The sequence below is a fragment of the Pinus tabuliformis genome, chromosome 5_1 (genome assembly GCF_031772625.1).
Source record: "Pinus tabuliformis cultivar Carrire ecotype Pingquan chromosome 5_1, CPIR1, whole genome shotgun sequence".
Classification (NCBI taxonomy): domain Eukaryota; kingdom Viridiplantae; phylum Streptophyta; class Pinopsida; order Pinales; family Pinaceae; genus Pinus; species Pinus tabuliformis.
This window is the reverse complement of record NC_142305.1, coordinates 739,973,788-739,993,528: the sequence shown is the minus strand read 5'-3', so window position 1 is coordinate 739,993,528 and position 19,741 is coordinate 739,973,788. Positions and strand designations below refer to the sequence as shown.

At 36.1% G+C, this 19,741-nt stretch overlaps 1 pseudogene; it reads right to left on the bottom strand.

Moving 5' to 3' along the window:
* Positions 1 to 16,380: 16,380 nt before the first annotated feature.
* LOC149167073 (putative acyl-CoA dehydrogenase IBR3) overlaps positions 16,381 to 19,741 on the bottom strand; it is a 113,003-nt pseudogene continuing 109,642 nt past the window's right edge.

Below are 19,741 nucleotides of genomic sequence, written 5' to 3'. Positions count from 1 at the left end.
CAAGCGGTGGATCAACTCCTACAACACCGCGCAACCATGCTCGCCCATCTTCGAGAGAATCTTCATCAAGCTCAGAACCGCATGAAGCAACAGGTAGACCAACATCGCTCAAAGCACCAATTTCAAGAAGGGGATCAGGTCTTTTTACGGCTCCAACCATATAAGTAAACATCACTCAAAGACAAGGGGTGTCAGAAACTCTCTCCCAAATTCTACGGACCATATCAAGTACTTTAGCACATTGGAGAAGTGGCCTACAAGTTGGCCTTGCCACCTACTGCAAAAATCCATCCAATTTTCCATGTCTCATGCCTCAAGAAAGTGATTGGGAACAATTGCAGAATTCAGACCAGTCTACCTGAATTGGACGAAGAAGGGTCCATCTGGCTTCAACCCGAACAGGTCCTAGACACACGAGACAAGCAACTGCGCGGCCGCATGATTAAGGAAGTCCTCGTCAAATGGAAAGACACCTCTCCGGAAGATTCAACTTGGGAACTAGCCACTATTCTTCAGCAGCTTCCGCAGCTTCAGCCTTGAGGACAAGGCTAGTCTTAAGGGGGAGGGCATGTTAGGGTCCCACCCTAACCCCCTTATTTATGTAATGGGATCACGTCATAGTCAAGAGTCAATAAAGCCCATATTAATAATTGTAAGTGGTTAATCCGCAATTAATGACGGAACCACTGTTAGTTGCAAATGGGCCGTAGTATTAGATAGATGGTATTAATAAAACCCACGGTATTGGCCCATGGTATTGCATGTATGAGTCATATATAAAGGATAGAGATTCCCTGTGAGGAGCATCGTGTCTTATTTTGTAGTCGAGCTCTGCTCTATTGGAGGTTGCCCCCTCGAAGAGGCAAGTGAACATTACTCTCTGAATAATAAAATCATTGCTATTCTGTGTTCTGGGTATCTTTTCTTCGCATATTCTGTATTTGGGTATCATTTTGCAGGTTAAGAGCATAACATATTTTCTTCACTTTCCATTATTTTCCTTCATTTTCCTCCTCACATGCAACCTGTGACCTTTCACCTTCATTTTCTCCTAATTTGCATTATTTTCATGAATACAGTTCCAATTAATGCCTCATGCCTTCCCAAAGCCTTTGCCATTGCCTTTTCCAGTTTCATTAGCCATAAATAAACCAAATGAACACCTGCTAGGATGTTTTTCCCACCATTCAACATGGAATACGTGTCCCATGACCTTGGTCTTATATTTTTTCATGATTTTTTAACCAAGGTTGTTACATTAGTGTAATAAAACCATTACATCTAGTTTCTGATTTTAGGTGTCATTTCACTATGTTAATTATAGTTAAAATAGTAGTTGACCTGGAACCTAGATGAGATGAGTAAAGAGGTCATCTCTTGTGTATAGAGGAGAATGAATGTTGAATATTATAACCATTTGGGCTAATATGGGGATATTCTCTGAATTATTAAGAAATGCATATCCAATTTGTCAATGTTTTACATAGAATTGTTCTCCTCATCTATATTCGACTATTGATATTCACCAAGTGGGCTTATAGGGAGGTATTCATTAGAGACCCTAAAGCTTACCAATGAATGAGGGAGGACAAATTTGATTTATGTTGACTAGTAATATAACTTAGATTTGTTTATACATATGAAACGTCCATCAACAAAGTTATTGTATTAGCTATGCTCAAGCCCGGAGTACTAGTTCATAACAAATTTGTAAACTTCATCAATTAGTGTTCAGTAGTATTATTATAATGATACCAGTCATGACACTTGAGATGCTATAACTAGTCACCACATGGATACTTAAATGTTAATTTTGTTGTAGGAAGAGATCGATTATTATATTTAAACATTTATGAACTATGAATGATAATATTTAACCATGTCAATTAGGTTTATCATCAACTGCTTAGAAAATAAAAAATGCCATAAGGATGGGCGTCTCTTTAGCTTGGCTTGACAAAAGATCTAGCGATTGATCTTTAACACACTCTCAGGATTTGTTAACAAATTTAGATGTACATTTTGTTTATCAAAACCGTTGATATGCAAGCATTCAAATGATATGTAAATTACAAAGTATGCTTGTATTATGTTGGAAGAGGTTTTTGAACAAATATCGCAAAAGACCAAAATTTAGTTCGTCTTATGCTCTCACATCAGCTATGAATAACATTATCTTGCAAGTCTAAGTCACATTATTGTGACATCTCATTGAGTTTCAATTCCTTGACCAAGAAAAATGCAAACCATATATGGGTAGATAAATAACGATCTTTTGATGAACCCTAGACACAAACTTACAATACACCTATGGTAACAATGCCAAACAAACTGCCATTAGAAGTGGAGCTTGATAGTAATATGTCCCAAGGGAGCCATGCTTAGTGGTGAAACAAAAGACATTCTTTAAAGTGATGGTCAAGTATCAAAACATAGAAACTTCATACGCGGAAGATATGGAACTTCATTTCATTTAAAAAACTTGTACATACAAAAGTACTCAAAAACATTTGTTTCTTCTCTTTCACCAAGAGATTTGGTAAAAGGTTATACCATTAATGCATTCTCTTTATGCTTACTTCTATGCATCATTACAAAAAAATCAATATTAGCTTTTCAAAACCCAACATTTTATGTATTATTCATGAAGATGTGGTTTGGCCCTTAGGCCTCAACCTTTAACTTGGCTTTGATACAACATGTAACATACCTCATTTATACATAAAGAATAAAATAAAAAATTTATAACTATAAATAGTCATGTTCTCTGTTTATGAGAGCTTCACATCTCCCCATTAATATCACCTTTCATGTATCGAACTTAAATTTTCTATTCTCTACCCATATTACTCAATTTGTAATAGAGATGTTATATCCATAAACATGCTCACAATCTTCTCTTAAATATTCATTAATAGGATATGAAGGAGATCTCAAAACTATTACATGTGAAACTCATTTCTCCTCTCATTCACATTACTAATATACCAAAGTTCTGTGTATCACAATTAGTCATTAGACTTACTTGATATGTTTTCATAAGGTGGGCTTGTATAACTTTGGCCTCTCTCTCTCTCTATATATATATGTATGTGTGTGTTTTTATGGTAGTGTTGTTGTTTCTACAACACCATCCAAAATTTCACTACATTTAAATTTTGGAGCCTACTTGATTGTCATGTCAAGTGTTGTTTCATGTCGTTCTATATGTTTCAAGTGTTCTCAAGCGTTACCGCATTGATTAGAACATCTTTGGTGCATCATGGTTGTAATATCGTTGTTGTTGTAAAATGACACTTTTTGGTCGCAGTCACACATACTTCATCTGTTGTACTTGGAGAATGCATGTAAAGTGGAATTTTGATGTATATATATCCCTGTTCAATCTTGTCTAAGTTTTATTGATGAGTTGGTATGTGTCGCACATGGTATTATGTCTAAACTCATTGTGTCACCCCTTTTCCTATCTTCCAGACTTAGAAAAAATTATGTTTCAAAGCAAACCCATTAAGGCAAAGAGCGCATGAGTGCACTCTAAAGCCTTGATTGGGAATCCTTCATTGTTTGGAAGTGTGACATCGCCCTACAAGGGCTTAAAGTACACTCCTTAAGCCCTTTCCCCTTCCTTACTTCGAACTACACCCTTCTAGAAACCATGTCTTCCTTTGAGCATGCTCCTTGAGCACATGAGTGCACCCCGAAAGCCTCAAGCTTCACCCTTTAGCCTTCCACAATGCACCATCCACCCTCTTGAGCCTTTGAGTGCATGAGCGCACTTCGAAGGCACAAATCTTCATCCTTCATCCTTCAAACTTACGCCATGTTCCCTCCTGGGCCTCTTGAGCGCATGAGTGCACCCCAAAGCCTCCTCCTTCAGCCTTTAGGAGTGCGCCCCGCGCCCTAATTCTCTCCCTTGAGTGCACAACACACTTGGGAACATTAAAGCCTTCCCCTTCATGCTTCGGACTTACACCATGCACCCTGCCTTAACTATCTCTTTCTCTTGAGCACATGAGTGCATGTTAAAGCCCTAAAGCCTACCCCCTTAAGCCCTTCAACCTTTTGAAGTGCGCCCTTGCACCCAAAAGCTCTTCTTGTCCCTTTTAGATGCAGTGATAAGGCATGAACAAAAAATATAAATAAAACATGTTAGACAAGAATATTTTTAGGTTGATGATTGCTTATCATGAGTGATTGTAGATGCAGGTATTCCAGGAACAACATGGCAAGCACACATGAGGAATATCGGGCAAAGAAGGAAAACAAAGGAAGCATTGAATAACAAAGAACACATTGAAATCTTGATGATCAAAGCACCTTGAATACTCCATTAGATCAAATACCCTTTAAAGGGTGAAGACATCAAGGATCGAAAGCTGCATGAAGAATGAAGACACAAGTGGCAACCATGTCACCACTGAAGAAAGTCCATGTCATCAGTCACTATTAGTCCCAATCATCAAGAATAGTGACATGTCATATATTCATCATATGATGGTGTGGAAGTTATGATGTAATGATGTAATCATTGTAAAGAAATATAAGTGGAATTCCAAGATTCATGTATGGAAAAAAGAGTCACGGAAGTCCAAAATACATGTAATACCAAGAGTCATATGTAATTCCAAAAGCCATTTGGAATTCCAAAGGTTGTAGAAGTCCAAAGGTCATTAGGAGTTGGAAAGTCAAGAGTCGTAAGGATATGGAAGGTCATGCCTTAAGTTATAAAAGGATGCTCATTACTCATGTAAAGGACTTTTAACCTTGGCTTCTTCCACAAGGCCTTAGAGAGACAAAGTTAGTACTTTTGGGAGTAAGTAGTGGCTCTAATGCTCCACTATTAGAACTAGTGATGTTCATTGTATTTATGTATCTTAAAACTTTTGCTTAGTATCGAACCCTTCCAGGCCAACACGTTTTTACACATGGATTGTGGATGTTTCTAAGACTATTCTTTGAATATTTATGGTTCATGTTTGCTTTCACCTATACTAGAGTAATTGAACTATTTCATTGACTTTGGTGCTCAACTTATTGGAAATGTGTGGCAATGTTTATAATTACAGTGTAGTAATGTTTATAATGATCATCACATCCTGTGAACTATTTTTCTTGATGTCAGACAAATCTTTCTTATTCATGTGTGCCTCCATTAGGGTAGTACTAGTATTCTCTCTTAGAGGGTCACTTTATTCCCCCCTTGCAATAAGAGAACCTTGATACATCTGCAATTGAACATTCACAAGGCACACTCGCTTGCTCATTCAAAAGGACATTTTTGCTTCTCTCTTGTGCTAACAACTAAACCCAAGGCATATATTTAAGTAAACGACAGCTGGGCCATATTCCGGATGGAAGTCCTATACCAAACTTGTGAGGTCTAATTGAGACCTTATATCGGGGATATCCCCTGTATGTTGGCAATATCTAGCATCGTCAAGAGGTGCTAACTAATATTTGCCACAATAAAACCATTTTGGGTATTTCCATTGTTCTATCCATTAAACCCCTTGCCTCCTATATAGGTATAGGCTATAGTGACCTTTGTAAAATCACAAGGTCACCATAGTTACATGTGCCCCAATATATATTATTAATGCTTTTTAATTTTAAAGTTTTTTTAATATTTTAAATATACATTTTTAATTTTTTTACCTGTAACATTTTGATGTTTTTTTTTCAATTTTTTTTTTAGGCTTTATTTTTATTTTTATTATTATTTTTTATAGATTTTTTAATTTTCATTTTTTTCTCTCTCATATATATATATATATAGATATATATATTCAAATTCACTACATTTTTTTAAATTAATTTGTTTGTAAAAGTATTATAATTTATTTTGTTTTAATTTATTTTTTATTGATTTAAAAAAATATTGTTTGGAATTTTTTTATGATTATTTAATTTGTAAAAATAGATAAATTCAAAGGGTGTTTTTTATGATTTTGTGTACATTAATGATGATTTTATAAACCATAATTAAAAAATATTGCAATTTTAGTGCCCAATTGAAAATTGGTCAAGTTGTCTTAGGCTAAGATATCAAAAGAACTATACTTTTAGCCTCTTAAAAAATATGTCTCTTGGTAAAATTACTCCTTGATTTATGTGCTTATTTTTAAGGTTTATTTAGTTGTGATATTTGGTTTATAATGTCATAGGTGAAAAATGTTGAAATTTTAAGATTTTTTGTACTCATTATATTTGGTTTTAATTCCATGGTTAAAAAATGTTAGAATTTTAAGGTTTTTCAGAGTCATGCTATTTGATCTTTAATGCCATGGTTGAAAATTGTTGGAATTTTAAGGTTTTCCATAATCATGATTTTGATTTTTAATGCCATGACTAAAAAATGTTGGAATTTTAACCCTAAAAAAGGGTGATGCAACATCACCACTTTTCGACTTCGGGGTGTTTTTTTCATATTTTTTTGTGCAAAAATAAGGGTTTTTCGAGCTATAGCTCTTGTTTTGAGGTTACAGTTCTCGCTAAGTTGGTATTATTGATCTAGGAGTTCATCGTTGATGCTAGTTAGCTCTTCTCATGTGTCGAATCGAGATAATTGGGTTGTTCCAACATTTTTCTTTCCTAGTTGAATTATTATGTCAAACTCAAACTCTTGGAATAATTGTAGCCATCAACAAATTCTTCTATGGTGCACCATTTTATTCACAAGATACTTTAAGGCATAATGGTTTGTAAATATATTGGCCAAAAGATAGTGTAAAAATTTTTGAAGAGAAAAAATCATTGCAAGGGCTTCTATTTTTGTTGTTGAATAATTCCTTTCCACTATATTTAGTTTCTAATTGACACAAGTGTTTGGATGGTGAATTGTGTCATCATCAAGTTGGGATAGTACTACTTTGATTGCTATAGTTGATGCGTCAATATCTAAAAGAAATCTCTTAGTATAAGTGGGGAATCTCCATATAAGTGTCCTCACCAACTTCCATTTTATCAACTCAAATGACTCATTGCATATTTGACATCTTTTCTCAAAAGTTTGTTGATAGGAAATGTAATATATGAGCAACGTCGAATAAATTTCCTATAATATCCCATATGTCCTAGGAATATTTTTATTTTCTTTTGACTCACTGGAGGCTTTAAGTAATTTTGATTTTAGCCATGTCTAATTTGATTCCATCCTTGCATATTACATGACCTGTGGTAAATAGAAATTTCTTGATATTGAGAGATAGATGAAACTATTTGATCATTATAACATTATTCAGAGACACTTAGTATGATCTTTCAAGAGATTGTAAATGGTCCAATCATTGAAGTAGACTATCGTTGTCTTGTTTATATATTCTTGAAAAGCTTTAATTATTATTCTTGAGAAGACCACTAGTGCATTGTTAAGTCCAAAATGCATAACTTTGTATGTGAAGGATACATATTCTAAGATAAAGGTTGTTTTTTCTTTATCATCTTCTGTAATTAGTACTTTATTATAGCTTGAGAAACCATCTATAAAGGAATAACACTCATCACCTGCTACTTCATTTATTATTTCGTCGACGAAGGTGGTAGTGAGCAGATCCATTACTGTTAATTTATTAAGGCCTTGAAAGTCAACATAGATTCTTAATTTTTGTGGGCCATGTTTCTTGGGCTAAATGACTGTAGGAATTACTCATTTTGATCTTTCAATAGGATATACAATGCTATCATCTAGCATCCCTTCAGTTTCCTTCTGCACTATGGGTTTTTACTTATGAGCTAATTTATATGGTATTTTGTTTATAGGCTTGGCTCCTTGAATAAGATAAATTTTCATTTCACCCATCTCCTTAACAAATCCTTTTAGATTTTTATAATCTCCACCAAGTGACATCTTGATATTGTTTGAGAAGATCAAAAAATTCAGTCTTCTTATCTGACTAGTAGTTCGCTAGTTGAAACTTTGTTGGTAAATCATCATTATATATGTTGACTTATTTTATTTTGAGATCCACATCCATCCAATCAAGAGCTTTCACCTCCTCAAACTCCTAGTCACCAATTTCCAATTACTGATAGCAGGTGGAAAGTTTTGTTTCTCTGACTTTTCTTTTTCTTTTTTTGATACTTTGAATAATGTTTTTACTTACATTTGTGTTTCTGGTTGATTTCTTTTCCATCAAAACTTCTACATTGGGGATATAATATTTACTATGCCAATTGGGGAAAATTATTAATTAACTTGTTGGTGGCATGTTAGTCAATTGCAAGTAAAAGTCAAAGCTAGTTTGACTTTCATTTTCCCTTTCTTGTTGTGTTGGCTAGATATGGAATTTCAATGAAGTCTTGTATGCGCTGGGATGCTTAGAGTAATTATTCTTCCTCAGGCTGAAATTCAAAACATTCTATCAAATTATTCTTTAGTTCATTCCTTGTACTTCTTTTATTTTATACCATTTGTTAGGCAAGCCATCCAATGTATCTGGGAACATATGGGGCCAAATTTTTTCATCTCTGTAGTTGATCTTTTTCCATTCATTTTCGTAGTATTCTATATGGGATATATGGTCACATCCCAACTTGAATTTCAATATATTAACTTTTGTTGATATCTTCTTCCCTCCAAACTATTTGACAAAGTATGTTGTGGTAGTTATCCAAGTCTAGAGTCAGGGGCATGGGTATCCCACCATTATGTTGCTTGTCCAGTAAAAGTTGGCACAAGTCTTTGCACTATTCCTTCTTCTATTATTTACTTAGATACTTCATCGATATGATTCATCAAAGAATTGGGTTCATTGAACCTAAATAGGGTGCTTGTGCTAACTTTTAATTTTGTTGGGACCAACATCATAATTTGTTTTACTTTCTTTTCATAATTGATAAGTATTGATTTTATAGAGAAACAAGGTTGGTCCTTTTCAATTGGTATTGCTTCAATAAACCAACATCACTTTGCCGTTGATTCATAATTTTCAAATTATGATTCATGCAGTCCAACATCTAAATTTTTTTCCAATTGATAATGACTAATTGATTAGAGTTTCTCCTACATTTTTTGGTTCAATAGTTTCCTTGTTTTCATGCATAACTCGATACAATTGTTTGGCTTTTGTGTCATCTTACGATTCTACCCATGGTTTCCCTTCTTGTGGATAAATAGGAATTACAATTTCTTGTTGTTTCCTTTGAGTTTTATCCTATATATTTCTAAGGAGATTGTTGCTTAATCTTTCGACCCCATAAGTGTCTAACCGATGTTGAGTATGCAAGTATTCCCTTAAGCAAGTCGATGACTTCAAAGTCAATAGAAGTGAGTATACATTTTGTTGTAGTTTGAACATTCTTTAAAGTACCAAGGGTTCAAAGAATTTCTAATCCGCTAATTTAAGTATATTTTGGTTCTTTGAAAAGTTGGTATGCTGAGTTTTACCCAAGTGTCTTATGGGAGAATATTAACTTGTGATCCAAGGTCAACAATGACCTAGTTTATAATATGTCCATTAATTTCTGAGTCAACTTGTGGATCATAGTATTAATAGAAATTTTCCTAAGATGGTGCATATTATTGTATGGACATTGATCCTCCCTACATTCTCTTAGTATGTTTAACAATTCAATCAATCGACCGACTTGTTGTTGTTGTTTTTTAAAATAATTCTAGGACTTCTTGTAGTATGTTGTCTTTACTCAACATTTCATTGTGGTTTTGTTGATTAATAGGTCTATTATATTCATTATTTTTGAAGAAATCAACTACTTCCCTCATAATTTCTTCCTGATATTGGGTGTTTGGATGAGCAATGCTAGCCCTTGCTAGTCAAAGTGACAGATTCTCTATATGGGGTGTTTTATTTTCTAGCCCCATATATGGTGATGATATGGAAATTTTAGACTTTAATACTTCTTTCTTAGGCATTGAATGAAGAAGATTAACAACTCTTTTGTTCATTAAATTTTCCAAAATTTTGGGAGAATCCTCCAAGGAGTGATCTCCCAGTACACATATGTTATAGAAATGAAGGTTTGCTCTATATTTTAGAGGGAAATCAGGTTTAATATGCCCTTCCTTCTAACATGTAAAACAATAGATTCAACCTCAACCTTGACTGCGACCTCTACCTAATCTTCCATTCAATCTTCCACAACCTCTTCATGCTCGGTAGCCACCATGACCTTGATACATGTTTCCTCCATTCTGATAAGAATTTATTCTTTATGCTTGTATATCTTTCTTAATGTCTTGGTTGGTCGTCTCAGTGTGATAGAATGCATGATACTTAGGTTTATTTCATCCATTTAACTAACAATCTTGTGTAGTATGTTTAATTCCTTAGGGTTAACTAAATTATTTGAGTCCCCGTTGTTAAGCACCTTTGTTAGTGCGAGGTCATGGGTTTAATTCTCTCAGCACCTTCAGGGCTAGGATCCATGTTTTATCCAACATGAAGTGACCCCTTTGGGTGGATCTTCCTAGAACAATCTTCCGTGAACGTAGCGAATAACCAATCTCTAGTGACTGTGAACCACATAGAAGGAATATTGTGTAGTATGCATAGCTTCCTCACATATACAACACCACTTCCGCTTTGCATTATTAAAATTTAAGGAATTGGGTAAATGAACTGTTATATTTTCCTATACTATGGCATATGCAAAACATGTGGAATAATTAGAACAAATATTTTGAAGGAAACACAAATTCAATAACCTAGGTCAACAAACCATTTTTTATGGCACAACTTATCTTTTTCTTAAGCCTGTCCTTGGGCCTTGAGAAATTGAAGTTAATGCTTGCTTCATCCTTTCCACGAAGGTGTGAAAAGTAGTTTATCTCACAAAGTGTGTTACTCCATTGTTGCTCCAAGTTGATTCCTAATCTACTTCATCCTTTTGGTTGCTTCTTATCAATTTGTTTCACTCTTTCTTGTGGTGGATCACGTCTCCCCACTTTTCATTTCCCCTAGTGTGAGTATTTTCTTGTGGAATTCCCTCCCCCTCTTCCTCTTCTTAGTTCCCTCATTGTGCATTCTTCTTAATATTACCTCATCTTCTAGCTTGTTCATTCTCAATGGGAAACCTTCCCTTATCTCCTTGAGTTTTCATGAATCCTTTCTACAATTTATTGTGAATCATCAAGAGCCTTCTTGTTACTTGCCTTTTGGTAACCTTTTCTTCCTACTTTTTATCTCCTTTAGATGTACCCCATTTCGTGTGGCCCCTATTTCTTATCGACATTGGTTTTTCCTAAAATATGATGCAGGAGCATCCAGACTTAGCCAGCAATGTGATTGTATGTTCACATGTTGTGGCTAACAAGAGATGGATTTTATTGACCTGAGTGGTCAAAATAAATTCTTAGGAGATGGATTTTATTGACCTGAGTGGTCCATAAAAGAAAGGAAAAAATGTAATGGTAGAGATTGGATGGAATAGGAGAGTGAGTAAGCGAAAGATTGAGAGAGAGATAGGGTTTGCGAGTGAAATAGAGGTTAGACAAATTGTTGTAATCGAGTCGAGAGGGCCAAGACTTTGTAATTTCTATTTTATTGAAATAATTGATTAAGTGTGGCATTGCGTATTATTCCTAGTGTGAAATTCTCTCGAATCTGTGTATCGACATTCTGAACCCTAATCGGGTATTATTTTCCATTTATGTGTTTCATTGATAATTACAGCCAAATAGCATTAAGGGTTAATACCGAGATTAGGCACTAAATCTTATTAAGTATATTTCTTAAAGGTTCTGTATTAAGCACGTGGGTAGTATTCAGAAAGCAGTAAGTGGTATATCACATGGAAAATAAATGGTAAATGGTATTTTTCCAAATCATGCGAATAACCTAAGGTGTTGACACGTAACATGGAGAAACCACTTATTTTGCGTGCTCTCGACCTGATATCTATCGTGCAAGTAATCGCGCGAGATTGCGTGATAACCGTTGGATCAAACGGGATAGATCGACGGTGGAAATCAGCCGGACTAGTTGGAAAGCAGATACAACGCGATATCTGTTGGATCTGAAGAAGCCAGATCAACGATGGAGATTAAAGCGCTCAGGGAGTAAGAAGTCAAAGTAGGACTGACAATGATTGGTTAGGAAAGCGGGACCCTCGGGAGGGAATACACATACAAAATATGTTTAATGCACAACTGATTGGTTTTTAAGTGAACCATTAGTCTAATTCTAGACTACCACATCAATTTTTGCAACCATCCACATCATTTGGTATCAGAGCTCAAGGATTAAGTCTGTTACAGTAAACATGCCACCTAGGAGAGGAGTTGGCATAGGTCGAGGGAGACTTGTAGCGAATTCAGTTCTGTTGGAGGAGATTCAAAACCTGCGTACAAGGATGGAGACAATGGAAACTTCTCAAAGGAGAGCACCTGATGAAGGAGATGCCAGTGCTGCAGAGGAATCTTCTGAGGAAGAAGAAGAGGATGAAAGCGAAGCTATCAAAGTTCTCACAATTTTGACCAAAGTAAGTGGAATACCAAAGGTGGAAATACCTTTGTATGACGAGAATCTCAATGTAGAAGAGTTGATGGACTGGATCAGTTCATTGGACAAGTATTTCAACTATGAGGAGGTTGATGACAAAAAGAAGGTTAAATTTGCAGTTACTAGATTGAAGTGTCATGCAGCTATCTGGTTAGATGAACTAAAAACATCCAGAGAAAGAAAGGGGAAGCGCAAGATCAAATAATGGGATAAAATGGTGAGTAGGTTGAAAGGTAAATTCATGCCAAAAGATTATCAGTTAAATCTTTTCAGACAGTTACAAAATTTGAGACAAAAGGGGATGACTGTCAAAGAATATACAAAAGAATTTTATAAGTTGAGCATTAGAGCAGGACATGCAGAGGATGACGTAGAAAAGGTAGCCAGATACATCAATGGCTTGAGATATGACATACAGGATGAAATCAACTTGCTGAGTCTGAAGACAATTGAAGATGCCTATCAAGCAACTTTGAAAGCAGAGGAGAAGATGTTGAGGAAACAAAATCAGAGGAACAGAGGGAAAAGTTCAGCAAGAGGTAGAGGAACTACCAGATCAAGATTTCAGCACCCTCAGGGTGAAGCAGGAGGTTCAAGTAGTAGACCACCACAGAGAGGAGACTTTAGTAGAGGAAGATTTGCACCCAGAGGAAGAGGTTGAGGAAGAGAAATTCAGTGTTATACATGTGGAGAATGGGGACATGGATCATGGGACTGTCCTCATAATAAAGCAACAAATCAACAGAATGTGAATGTGGCTGAGGCAAAGGAAGAAAAACCTCAAATTGAAAATAAGGAAGAATCCCCTGAAGTAGGAGAATCCTTGCTATTGAAAAGGTATTGCTTAAAGCAGAGAAAGAGACAGGAGAACCAGCTCAGAGAAAGAGTTTATTCAGAACTACATGCAAGTCCAAAGGAAAATGCTGTAAAGTGATAATTGACAGTGGAAGCATTGATAACCTGGTTTCTACAGAAATGGTGGACAAGTTAGGATTAGTGAAAACAGTACACCCTACTCCTTACAAAGTATCATGGCTGCAAAAAGGACATCAACTTATTGTGACAGAACAATGCAAAGTAGAAATCTAGATTGGTACTTATAAGGATGTGGTATTATGTGATGTAATGCCAATGGATGTATGCCATGTATTGCTGGGAAGACCTTGGCAGTTTGATCGGAAAGCTATACATGATGGGAGAAGAAACACTTATACTCTAGAGAAGGATGGGAATAAACATACATTGTTTCCATTGAAGAATGAAGTAGACAAAGAAGTGTCTGGAAACAATGTTATGCTGATAAGTGGGAAAGAATTACTGCAAGAAGTCAAGAAGGATGAACAGATACATTTTGCTGTCATAAGGAGACCTAAGGTAATTTTGACTTCCACAAACTTAGATGATTTATCTGAAGAAATCAAAACTCTGTTGAATGATTTTGCTGATATTATTGTGGATGAGCTACCAAATGCATTACCACCAATCAGGAGTATTAGTCATCACATTGATCTAATACCTGGAGCAAGTTTGCCAAATAAAGCAGCATACAGGTTAACTCCTCAAGAAAATGTAGAAGTTGGGAGACAAGTGCAAGAACTGATGGATAAGGGATTAATCAGAGAGAGTCTTAGTCCATGTGCTGTACCAACAATACTCAGTCCAAAGAAAGGAGGTGAATGGCGTATGTGTATTGATTCCAGAGCCATAAACAAGATTACTATTAGGTATAGATTTCCTTTACCACACATGGATGATTTGATGGATTGTTTAAGTGGGTCAAAGTATTTTACTAAGATAGATCTGAAGAGTGGATACCATCAAATAAGGATTAGAGAAGGAGATGAATGGAAGACTGCATTTAAAACAAACAGTGGGCTGTATGAGTGGTTAGTGATGCCTTTTGGACTCACTAATGCACCCAGCACATTCATGAGATTGATGAATGAAGTCTTGAAGGAATATGCAGGCAAGTTTGTCATTGTTTATCTTGATGATATTCTAGTTTTCAGTAGAAGCAAAGAAGAACATCTGGAGCATCTTAAGTTGGTTCTAAGAACTCTGCAGAAAGAGAAACTGCTGATAAATCTAAAGAAATGTAGTTTCATGAAAGAATAATTAATCTATTTGGGGTTTGTAGTTTCTAAAGAAGGTCTGAAAATGGATCCAGAGAAAGTCCAAGCAATTTGGAACTAGCCTATTCCAAGAAACATATTTGAGGTAAGAAGCTTTCATGGTCTTGCAAGTTTTTATAGAAAATTTATCAGAAGTTTTAGTCAAATTTGTGCACCAATTATTGAAACAATCAAAGAGACTAATCAACCATTCAAGCGGATAGAAGCAACATACCAAAATTTTAAGTTTCTGTAGAAGAAAATTACAGAAAAACCGGTTTTAACTTTCCCTGATTTTGGAAAAGTTTTTCAAGTTGAAACTTATGCTAGTGGAGTTGCAATTGGAGCAGTTTTAAGTCAGGAACAGAGACCAATATCATACTTTAGTGAGAAACTAAATGAATATAAGAAGAAATATTCCTCTTATGACAAATAATTTTATGTTATTGTGCACGCTTTAAAAAAATGTAGACATTATTTTCTACCAAAGGAGTTTGTATTGTATTATGAAAATAAAGCATTACAGTTCATAAACAACCAACCAAAATTGAACCAGAAGCATGCCAAGTGGGTAGAATTTTTGTAGAGTTTCACTTTTGTGATAAAACATACAAGTGGTAAGTTGAACAAAGTTGCTGATGCTCTAAGCAGGGTAAATTTCATTGTGCAAGAATTAAGAGTTGGTGTTGTAGGTGTTAGCGCTTGAGATTTCACCCTAGGCTGAGGAAGGTAAACCTTCAAGGCTACATCAAACCATTTCACCTCGTAGCTAGCCCTACGAGGTATGAGAAGGCTCTCTCGGGTCAGATTCGGTAGATCTTTCAATAGGATTAGGCTGACCAATTAAGAATAAAGATTTTAGGCTAGTAAATTGATAAGGGGGGTTGATTTAATGATTTTTGGGGTTTTTTAATGGAATGACGGGGCTTTTCTGGGCTGCATGGGCAAAATCACAGCTTGAAACAGAGAAATATAATGACTACACAGGTTATCAACTGAGGCAAGGTAGGCATGCAATTTAACACCAAATCTGGTTTCAAATGGGATGGCAAGACTGGTGAGGAGCTAAGGAGGGCAAATAATACTTCGAATCCTCCTTAAACAGAAGAAAACATTGAGTTGAACAAACTTATAGGAGGAGCATATAATACTATGAATTCCTACCTAATCACTTCATTTGCTCAAATAGATATGATCATGAGGTGAATGAAACAAAACAGTTTACATATGAGACAAAGGGAAAAACTTATGCTAAATCAACATACCACATGAATCTCAGCAAACAGAGCTGTGAAATTTTCATTAAAAATCATCTGCCAATGACTGTACAATGAAGCTCTGCTACGCTACAGCAACTCTCAGCGCTCAGAAAAAACTCCCCTCTCTCCTCTCTACGCTCCTCAAAATGAATTTTTAATACAATCAATAATAAATTGCTGCCCAAAACAGGGGCGCTGTTTTAACTACAATTACAAAAATTAGAAAAGGTTGTTTCATCTATGCTAAAATAAAACATCGTATTCCTAAAAATCTTCTGATGGCTGACATATGGAGCGCCAATCCTGTTTGAAGCATTGACCGAGGATAAAAGTAGGCGAATTGACTGTTTTTCTGCTGTGACAGATGTCGTTCTTCATTATCACTGTTCCGAGAGCAGAGGATCAAAATAGACAAAATTCGTTCCTAAATCGCTGCTTATGACAGATGTCTCTGTGTTGAGACACGTTCACCCTTTCCCAATCTTCATTAATGGAAACGGAACAGAATCCGGATCATTGGTTTGTATGTCTGTCTTCTAGAAACACAGCTGGTGACTTTCGAAAGATAGTTTTTTTTATTTACAAATTATAGTTCCCTTTGGATCATGGAAACTTTATGCTCTGCTTCACCCTACGGTAGTTCTCAAATAAACTTACAAGTTGGAACATACCAAAATATAGAATTTAACATTCTTCATGTCCTCCTGTAAGTATCCTTCCCCAAATTTTGTTTTTTCTGAGAATGTTATCTAGTTGAGATGAATGCTTTCGATGGATTTTTTTAGATAAAACATACTAACTTGATCTCAGAGCCTTGCTCTAGACAATTCAAGCTTTGCTATAGTCCCAAGATGGACCTGATCAGGGCCATCCGCTAATCGCAAAGTTCGAGCAGAAGCCCAGAGGTAGGAAAGTGCAAAGTCTGTGCTTACACCCGCGGCACCATGAACTTGGATTGCTGTATCAAGTACTTTCAAAGCCATGTTTGGAGCTGCAACCTTAGCCATGGCAATTGCTCCTCTGGCAACTTTATTGCCAAACAAGTCCAATTGATTTGCAGCTTCCAGTACCAAAAATCTTGTTTTCTCTATTTTTAAACGACACTTGGCAAGATCATATAAGAATGATCCATGATGTGCGATCAACTTGCCAAAGGCTTTTCTTTGGAGTGCTCTTTTTACCATCATTTCAATGCCACGTTCGGCAGCACCAACTAATCTCATACAATGATGTAATCGATCTGAACCCAACCGTCCTTGTGCAATCTCAAAACCACGGCCTTCTCCCAGAATGACATTTTTGATAGGAACCTACACATTCTCAAAGACAATCTCTGCATGGCCATGAGGAGCATCATCGAAACCAAAAACAGTCAAGGCTCTTTCTACCAGGAGTTGAAAAATTTGAGGAGCCCAAGCTGAGCGACCCATGATTTCACAAAGATACGAATATTCAAGATTGGAAAGACCAGCCCCAAGCAACAAGCTCTCATGCCTATCCTTGATATGAATATCGAATTTTCTTTCATCAGCTTCTTTCTTAATTCCTGTACTCTTGCACTAGGAACAAACCCATTTCCTTTGATGGTCATATCTTGAGAGTATGCTGGAATATGGGATAAAGAGACATCTGTTTCCAATGGTACATTTCCAAAAGCAGAAGATGGTGGCCTGTCTGGAAGTACTGAATCCCTACTTATAAACTTCCAAGCTGTATCAATAAAATATATAGCTAAGCGTCCAACAGACTTGGCACGTTCCCCCCTGAGGCATTTCCCTTCAACCACCTATGATAAACCCCCGCAAAAATAGATGCTGAACGAAAAAGAGAGAATGCAATATAAAACTTCCAATCTTTAGCAGGCCACTGGACACCAGCTGCAGCACAATAATTCGCCAAATACTCTTCCAGAGAAGGAACTCCTTCTGGCATTATCCCATTATCAAAGCCATATTGAGGAACTGGAAACTCGTTGTTGATGAGAAAACACATGCAGTTGTAAGCAACATCAGACATTGGGTCCCCCAATGTTAACAATTCCCAATCTAAAACACCAATGACACGTTCCTGATGAAGGAGGGTTCCACTGCTTATTTTGTAGGCAGGGGCTTACAATATGTCTGAATTATTCTTTTCAAGGTTCCCTTTTATTGTCTCCATAAACTATCCAAGCAAGATTACGAAGACCATAACGCATCATTGTCCCTATTTGCAAGTGTTGCATCTTTACGACCATCCGTGTACCATCTTTCAAAATACCACCATGAACTTGTGCAATTGATACTGCTGCAATTGGTATTTTCTCCACATAGCTTTTTGCCTCTGATTGCTAATGATATTCTGAATTGTGCTTGTGCAGGGATAGGGGCTTTTGAAGTCGCTGCCAGTTGAAGAGCTAAAAAACAAATTACATAAAAAAAGCAACATATTAATGATTTCTTCTTCAAAACAGGGTTTTGAAGAAGAATCAATCTCTGACATGAGACGGAGTCTAACAGTAGGATTTGAAGAAATGGTTGATATGTATAAAGATGATGCAAAATTGAAAGATATTTATGTAGTTGTACAAAATCCAGCAGTTCATAATAGAAGCCAGTGGTTTTATCGAAGGAGGTTTACTATTTAAAGGTAATAAACAGTGCATTCCCAAATGTTCTATGAGGGAAAACGTAATCAAGGAGAAACACAGTGGAGGGCTATCTTGGCACTTTGGACAAGACAAAACCTTTGCTCAGGTAAATGCTTTTTACTACTGCCCAAAGATGAAAACTGATGTTAAGAAATTTGTTGAGAAGTGCAGGATCTATCAGCATGCTAAGGGGTGAAGCCAAAATATAGGATTGTAACAGCCATCACCAATACCAGACCGACCATGGGATGCAGTTAGTATGGATTTTGTTTTGGGATTACCTAGAACTCAAAGAGGAAATGATTCCATTTATGTTGCGGTAGATAGATTTTCAAAAATAGCACATTTCATTGCATGCAAAAAAACTAGTGATGCAACACATATTGCTAATCTATTTTTTTTTTTTTTTTTTTTTTTTTTTTTTTTCAGAAGTTGTAATGTTACATGGATTGCCTATAAGTATTGTGTCTGATAGGGATACAAAGTTTGTTGGGCATTTCTAGAGAACCCTTTGGAAGAAGCTAGGTGCCAACCTTCGTTTCAGTTCAGCATATCACCCTCAAACAGATGGACAGACCGAAGTGGTAAACAAAAGCTTGGGAAACATATTGATAAGTTTAGTGTATAAAAATCCTAAGCCGTGGGATTTAGCACTTGCTTAAGCTGAGTTTGCTTATAACGATACTCCAAATCGAAGTACCGGGATGAGTCCATTTCAGATTGTTTTTGGAATGAATCCAAGAGGCGTGTATGAGCTCAGAAATTTGGGCAAACAGGAGACAGGAAGTGCAAAGGTTGAAGAGTTTGCGAAGCAGATGCAGAGACTACAAGAAGATGTCAAAGACAGATTGCAAGAAAGCAGTGGAAAATACAAACAGAGAGCTGATATGAGGAGGAAAGAAAAATAATTCCAAGTGGGAGATCTAGTGATGGTGTACTTGAGGAAAGAAATATTTCTTGTTGGGACTTATAATAAACTAAAGATGAAAAAGATAGGGCCATGCAGAATTGTGAGGAAGTTTTCAACCAATGCTTATGAAATTGAGTTTCCAGAAGGGATTGGAATATCACCTATCTTCAATGTTGCAGATTTATATCCATACAAGGAGACAGAGGCAGAGTTACAGAAGGAACCTACAAAAGATGAAGTTCAGACTTTAAATTGGGAAGAACAAATGCCAAAGACAATCAAGAAAGAGGTGGAAGCTGTTATCCAAAAGAACCAGAGGACATGTTTATTTTCAATATCTAGTCAAATGGAAGGGACAACCAATGGAGGATGTC